This window comes from Macrobrachium rosenbergii, chromosome 1 (genome assembly GCF_040412425.1).
Source record: "Macrobrachium rosenbergii isolate ZJJX-2024 chromosome 1, ASM4041242v1, whole genome shotgun sequence".
Taxonomy (NCBI): Eukaryota; Metazoa; Arthropoda; class Malacostraca; order Decapoda; family Palaemonidae; genus Macrobrachium; species Macrobrachium rosenbergii.
Genome location: NC_089741.1, coordinates 45,036,030 through 45,044,357, shown reverse-complemented (window position 1 = coordinate 45,044,357; position 8,328 = coordinate 45,036,030). Strand labels below are relative to the sequence as shown.

General features: G+C 35.7%; 1 long non-coding RNA gene across 1 annotated transcript in view; it reads left to right on the top strand.

The window, feature by feature from the left end:
- The window catches only part of LOC136832083 (uncharacterized), a 269,782-nt gene that overhangs the window by 198,779 nt on the left and 62,675 nt on the right, over positions 1-8,328 (top strand). The window contains exon 3 of the long non-coding RNA XR_010851046.1: positions 7,142-7,219. This is a non-coding gene — a long non-coding RNA (uncharacterized lncRNA). The remainder of the gene's footprint in view (positions 1-7,141; positions 7,220-8,328) is intronic.

Here is an 8,328-nt window from a genome sequence, read left to right as displayed (position 1 = left end):
TTTTTGTTGTTTACAAATGTTAGATTCATTCTCTTCTGTGAGAAATATGTACATGGCCTTTTGATATGATTTGTGATAGTGTATACACGTCGTGAATAATAATAATAATAATAATAATAATAATAATAATAATAATAATAATAATAATAATAATAATGTATAAAAAAGTTATGTGTATTTATATTTTTTTCTGGGCACTATACCGGGAATGATCACGTTTAACTGTCGAAAAATTTTGAAAGGAAACGGAAAGCAACTTAAAAAACTTGGTAATGTAACTATGCTGCAGTAATATATATATTGTCTCTTAAGAACACCGCTTCCATCGGTGTCTGGAAAATTACGACGAATTTTCTTTGCAACAGTAACTCCTGATTAGGCCTCATCTTTGACTACTCGTGGAAGGGTTCACTTCGCTTGGCATAGCTAATTCGTTCTAGGTATTAGCATTTTCTTATACATTATGTCCCTGGACGTTCGATCAATACTTGGATGGCTGTCCATCAAGAACAAGAAAGCCAGACGCCGTCGGAACATAAGCCCCTTGACCATCTGTGGGTCAAGGTTTGAGGCTGGAAACCTCATACTATAAATACTTACTGAAACCCGTAAGGGTAACATTATATGATGCTACCTTCTCTAATATTTATGTGTATTTTTTTTTCAACACAACTTTTTCCCTTTTGGAAGGGGTTACGCTAGTGCATTCACACATCAAATTACTGAATTGTGAATGAAACCGCGTGCATAAAACTTCCACGGAAGCAGCCGTTTCATTTACCTGCACAGAAGGCTCACCAGCAATGCGTGCTAAAATGGTGAACTAGAAGGTGAAAGTTTCTTTATTTAATCTGCTTTGTTTGTGGCTTATGGTAAAAACGAAGGTGTCCAAAGAAAGGGAGAGGAGGGTCATTATAAAGTACACAATAGCATACACACATTTACACACATTTATATATATATATATATATATATATATATATATATATATATATATATATATATATATATATATATATATATATATATATATATATTTATATATAATATATCAGAGACTGAATAGACGTCTTTTCGAAATTGGAAAATGTCAGGGTATGGACATTCCGTTATTTTATTGGCACGGAGTACGCGAACGATATTATTGGATATTTTTATGCCCATCACTTCGGATCGTTTTTAGTTCCCGAAAATATTCCGGTAAATAACGGGACCGGTCCCCTTTCGCTTTCCGGAATTTTATTATTACTTTTCCCGTTCATATTCCAGTAATAGTTGTAGTTTTCATGTAAAAATATTTCTAATGCAATACACGCAAACACGCCCTGATTTTCTGTATTAATTTTCAAATATATTTTTTCATTCGTCATAAACGTCGCATTGTTATTGCCTTGCTGCACTATTCGTATTGCAAACGGATTATCTTGCATCAGTACCCATTCATTTGGGTACTATGAAATCCTGATTTACAATTTTAATGATTGATGTTCGCAAATGGACTAGATATAGTATTCATGAATCTGTTGAAGTATTGTTAAAATATGAGCCATATTATTCATACTCTATCTGTTTGAAAAATGTTATGTCGAGATTTTGATTTTAATCCTATTGTGGCAACGCTCTTGCTATAACTCACTGGAATAGAATAGATTTTTAGTCTATATATATCGCACGTGTCTCTCCGGTCGAGAAATGAGTCATTTTTTATCATCAAAATACATTATTTGCTATGAGAATTAACTGTTGTGTTTGGTTATCTTTGTACCCTCCTAATATGTACAATAAGTGGTTATTGCTTGAGGTTTCACTGTTTCACGTTTTCTGTTACATAAATTGCATCATTCTTCCACGCTCCACGTTTTCTGTTACATAAATTGCATCATTCTTCCACGCTCCACGTTTTCTGTTACATAAATTGCATCATTCTTCCACGCTCCACGTTTTCTGTTACATAAATTGCATCGTTCCTCCACGCCCACGTTTTCGTTACATAAAATTCATCATTCTTCCACGCTCCACGTTTTTCTTTGTTACATAAATTGCAAATGTCTCTACCATGCCTCACTTTTTTTACTGAAATCGCAACGTTCGACCATGCTCCACGTTTTCTTCACTGAAATCGCAAAGTTCTACCATGCTCACGTTTTCTGTCACTGAAATTACGACGTGCTACCATGCTCCACGTTTTCTGTCACTGAAATTGCAACGTTCTACCATGCTCCACGTTTTCTGTCACTGAAATTGCAACGTTCTGCCATGCTCCACGTTTTCTATCACTGAAATTGCAACGTTCTACCATGCTCCACGTTTTCTGTCACTGAAATTGCAACGTTCTTCCATGCTCCACGTTTTCTGTCACTGAAATTGTAATGTTTTGCCATGCTCCGAATTTTCTGTCATAGAAATTACAACGTTTTGCCATGCTCCACGTTTTCTGTCATGTAAGTTGCAACGACTTTCAAATCCCACGCACCATTTGTTGATCTTTTTTACCTAAATACTTCAAGGACAACGTAGCCCTCCATCCTGCTTTTATGTAAGGATTGCGCTAAGTCTGAGTTCGTGTTATCCACCCTATCTAGTCTAGACTATCTGGCAATTTGAGGTTTGACTCTTCAGATGTCCTCTACTCAGTATTAACTCAGTTTTAATATTTTTACAACTTTGCAGAAATTTCTTTAAACTATTTGGTACATTTTCGTAAATTACTATGAAAGTTTGTTATTGAATAGCTCAGAGTCTATGCAGGTCTTGAAGAAAATATTAGAGCCTTACCGTTATTAACGAAATATATTTTTAATCCATTCATAAAAAATTATGACATTTTTAAGATCTTAAAGAACGCGAATCGGTTAACTTCTCAGTAAAAAGAAAGAGAATCGGTTAACTTTTCAGTAATTAAAAAAAAAGATTGCATTTCGACAATAGAACCATTCCGCTTTCAGGCAGATTCATAACCATTTTTGCGAGCGGACGAAAGCGCCTTTACCCAGAGATAATTGGGCTAATTAAGTCAAAGAGAAGACTCGTTTGCTATTCCCTTCGTACGTTTTTATTTTTTTTATTCCGCTGGAAACTGTTTTAACGTTTTCTTGCGATGATAATGGTTACGAAATCATTTCGCTTTTCAGATCATTTGGACCGCGGTGACGTTATGCTCAGTAATACTGTTTCCCGTAATGAGGGTGGTTGCGAAATCATTTTGTTTTGGAACTCATTTGGTCTTATTGAAATCATGCAATGTTGTGTGTAATGTCATGTAAAGCAAATATGATCATAAATCCTTTGTGGGCAGTTTGTACCATTGCAGATTGATGTTATATGCAGTTATAACGTATATTAAATCATTTAAATTTTTACTTCATTTTGGCCATATTGATATTATACTAAGCCGCTTGTACTTTCACAATAAAACAAACTTTGAATCTAGATGGAAACGTTTTTGTAAACAGATGGTTATGCCAGTTTCTCTAAATTATAGAAAAAGAATATATTTGTAAATATGCATCCTCATTTGAATGGATGCAGTGAGGGGATTAAATCAGAATACTGTCTATTCTTTTCATTCAAAGATACTATACATGTATAAACATCCTATCTTTAAATATTGCGATTATACAGAATATAGCATTTTCTGTGAATAGAATCTCTTACAATTGGAAACTTGTATTGGGTTCTCGTTCTGAAGATATTTATTTAAAAATGCATCTTTTGTTTGTGTGCGTGTGTGAATGTGCTTGTGCGTTTGACAAAAACATATTAACTGTACTATCGAGCATGCATGATTACGGAATCTCTCTAATAGTAGTGGCAGAAGGTTTGGGACGCTTATGAAAACTGTCACAAGGTGGCGGAGTGCTTTGTTTAGAGTTGGTGACACCTTTGGAACAGAAATTTCCCTTAAATGGCGAATGAACAGACTCTAATTGGGTTAAACGCCCTTCTTCTTCCAAAACGCAAGGGCAGTCGTATAGCCTGCACTTTCGTAAGGATAACACAGGGAAGAAAGAATATTTAGGTAAAGCTCTTTGAAAGTGTGTGAATTTGACAAGTAACTTGGATTAGTTGATTAGATGTGCCAGTGATGTCTAGTTTTTTTTTCTCTCGAGCTGTACCATTTTCAGTTATATATATGCATACATTATATATATATATTTTTTTTTTTTAGATGTGAGAGTTTATATGTGTTTTTATGTACATACATACATACGTACATACATACATAAATGCTACTCATATCACTTTAAAAGATTATGAACGAAACTTAACCACACATAAAGTATAGAAGACAAGTATCGTGCACGTATTAGTGCAGGGAACTGTTACCATAACCGCGAAACATCGAGTAGCGTCATGCGTATTAACAGCATGATTATGAAAATACCTCAGTGTTACGAGGAAGATCAGAAGAAATGTTTTCATTAAACGAAGGAGACGAAGGTTTACCAATGCAATATCCTCGCTTAATGGGAGCTTCTGCAGAATTGAGAGCTTGGCAAACAGCCAACATCGGCCCGAGTAGATCGGTCGAGTAGGGTTCATTAGAGAGCATGGATAAATACATCCTTGATTAACGGAGTACGGAAGAGTATAATATATATTCGTAATATATTTATTTATATATATAGTATATTATTATATATATATATATATATGTGTGTGTGTGTGTGTGTGTGTGTGTGTATATATATATATATATATATATATATATATATATATATATATATATATATAGAGAGAGAGAGAGAGAGAGAGAGAGAGAGAGAGAGAGAGAGAGAGAATCTATTGGTCAAGTTTTCATAAGGTACATATGAAATGGTAATACCTACAGTACCATCTTAACTTCTTCGAATTATTCTTCATACTTTGTAATCCCGCTTGTCACTGCAGAGCCTTAGATAAAAATGCGAGAATGTGAAGGCATTTTGACCTTATGAGACAATAAGTTTAGCAGTATAAGTTGTTCCAGTGATATACTGAACTCTGAAACAGGACTAGAGGCTGCACTTACAGAGAGTAACTGCAGCATGGATGAAATGGAGATGCAGAGGTAGGTTGGTGGTATATAAAAATGTCCCATTAGTGGAGAGAGCAAAGACTGACGATGGTTATGTAGGGCCTGCACTCTCTTTGCAGCAGAAAAAGTGCCAATAAACAATGAACATTAAGATTCTGCAAAGGTGTGACAATAGAATGTAAAGATTCAGGGCCGAAATACAGCTGGAAGATCACATGACGAACAAGAGATTGGTGGAAACACGTGATATGAAGAGGCTGGGAAAATAATCCGAGATCCCGACGACTGAGGTGGTTTAGACAAGTGATGGGAATGGGTGAGAAAAAGTTAATGGAACAAAGACCTGTAGGAAGGTCCCAGGTAATCCCAGAGCAAGAGAAGGGAAGAAGACCTAGGCAAGATCATTGTCAGGCAGAAAGACCATAGGACAGAATAAAAATGGAGGGAAGTTATTTTACGTTTAATCCCGCAAAGAGAAAAGCTGATGTAAAAATGTTTATGGTGAGGATGGTGGTGGTGATGATGGTGGTAATGATAATGGTAATGATAATGATGACTCGTGTGTGTGTGTGTGTGTATTTAGGAAGTCACTTCTTTTAGTATCCCAGAATTAGAGCTTAAGCCCCCTCTTATATTTCAGATAAACGAACGAGTATCGTGAGTAATAGTGTGTCAAGGATTTTAAGATTTACCTCACCCTGCTTGATTCTGCTTTATCGCCGGAGGAAATGGCTCTGTAACGTCAAACTGCCTTGTAACTCCCATAATTTGGGGAAATTATGAGGCTGCGTTGTCTGGAGATATTGTTATAGCAGTACCGTTAATGTTATTAACTTTATAGAAGTTTTAGTAGATGTGTTTGTGTTAGTAGCACTTCTTGTATCTTTTTTTTTTATTGTGTAGGTGCTGTTATCGGGGAATCACTTTATAAAAAATTTAAGATGAAATTAGCTGTATTTATTTTTTTCTAATTTGAAATGACGTACTCTTCATGAAGAAAAATATAATTGCTATTAAAAGATTGGATTGGGACCTGGCCTTACACTAAAACACATTTTATACATTCCTTTAATTGAATAGCGACTACCTTCAATTACCCATTTCTTATCTTTTTGTATCCAACTTTTAAAGAAAAGGTTTGCTGGCGTGAACGAGTCACACCATTTACCTTTTTTAACACAACCCTTTCTTCTGAAGCTATAAAATCGCGTTTACTGTCAGTAAAACAGGAATTTCCTAATGGGATAATATCTTAAATTCAGGGGCCAGGAGTTTAACCTGCTATGTTTAATAGCATTACGTGAGTTAGGATTTCTTAATCATGTCGATAACCTGGGGAAGCAGAAAATAACACACAAAGCCAAGGAATAAACATGTTATCGATAACAATGAGGAAATAAAAAGCACCCTGCAAAGCACATTCTGTTGCAAAACCACTCGGGCATAAATATGGTCACTGTTTAGGTGACCAGAAATCACCTGTTTGCTTGCCACCCACCAAACATTTGCAGCCAATTCAGGAGGTTTTGCTCTGTTATTTGATTCATTTTTCCATCTTTTATCTTGCTTCTATTGTCAATCTTTTGCAGCATTACTCGGTAGTTTTTTTTCTCTCTCATTGGTTGCACCATTCCTTTTCAACACAAATTATCATTCAATTCTGCCTGATCTTGCGATACTAGCTCGTATTTGTTTTTGGTGTGACGTGTATGAAACCAAGTTCATTGTAAGTAAGTATCATCATCTTCATTATTAATCATCTTCATCGGCGCCATTATGGTAAAAACTAATGCCTTTTATACCCGATCTTGGGTCGATGCTAAGAAATGTTGGTAAACTCAAATACGCTCTTTATACGAGGACGTATTCTCTCTGGCGATGGTTATGGAAATACTTGTTATACATAATAATGGTTAACGTGATTGCTAAAAGCGATCGAGTTATCAAACTAAGGTGATAAGTTTCCTTAAATAATATTGAAGATATTGGCAAAACTAACTTTTGCCTCTGGAAACCACTTTTACTTGGCAATTGTGTTACGAAATTTGTATTATTGCAATTCATACTAGTAAAATGTATTGTCGATGAGTTTGCATTGAATGTTTTTATCTTCTTTCATTGCAGGCGCGATTTACATTTCTCCTGGAGTTTCTACGTCTTTGGGAGGGGACAAATTGATGTCATGAGGCAGGATTTTGCAAGGTAAGTAAGAACTTATGCTAAGCATCTATTAGTGTATAAGGCATTGGAATTAGATGTAAATCAGTGGATTTGAGAGCAATTTTTTAAAAAAGATTCTCATCGGTGACTTCTCGAAATACAAGATTACGTTATGTAGTTAGTGGAAGCTGCAAAGTTGACTTAGAGTAATGTGTACATTTGAATTGGGTAGGATGTGATAAGCAGCTGATGTTTATACACTAATGCTGGTAATAATAATGATAATGATAGTAGTAAATATGATTATAATAATATTATAAGTAAAAATAACCTTCCACTATATTATCAGCAAAGATCGCTTTACGTCAGATTCACGCCAAACGTAGGACTCTTTCCAAAACAAGGCTGGTTTACCTCCGCGCAAGAAATCCAATGAAAGAGCCCGTATAATTATGCGCCGGTCATTTACATATAGATTGCATGTACAGTATATCCGGAAAACCGACGGCGATTGTAAATTTCGAGGCATTGATGCGGAGCGGGCTGCTTACCTCAGCGGGACGCTCATGTTAATACAGCCACACACTCCCTGCTTTATTAAGGGGAAGCAAATAATAGAGTGTATATAGCCTATGTAAAACAGCACAGTGATCACGCTTCCGACACCGTAATATTATCTGAGGCAATTCAGACAGTGCAACCTGCAAATGGGGAGGGGAGGGCAGGTTTTAAGGGGGAATTTGCGCTCGGCTTCAGTAAATGAACTGTAGTTGAATAGTCTTATACAAGGTTGGTCTTACGCTATTCATGTCGCTCCTCATTCAGGGGACTCCTGTTGCTTTGCGTCGTAATGGTAGAGAGGTGAATGGATGTTGAAAATATATGAAACTTACAGTTGACGAAACAGAAAGAAAGAAAGAAAAAGATGAAGTTCTTCTGCAAATTCTGCAGATTTAAAGGAATATTACGGTACATAAATACAGTGTGAAAATGAAGACGAAAAAATATTTATATTCTTTGGAAAGTTGAATTTCAAGTCAGTGGCTTTGTAGGCTTGTTCCATGTGAATGGGGTTCATCTTCTCAATAACTGCACAAAAGCGAAGGATACCTGGCATTCAGTGAAACGCGCGTGTAAAAAAATGAAGAAAA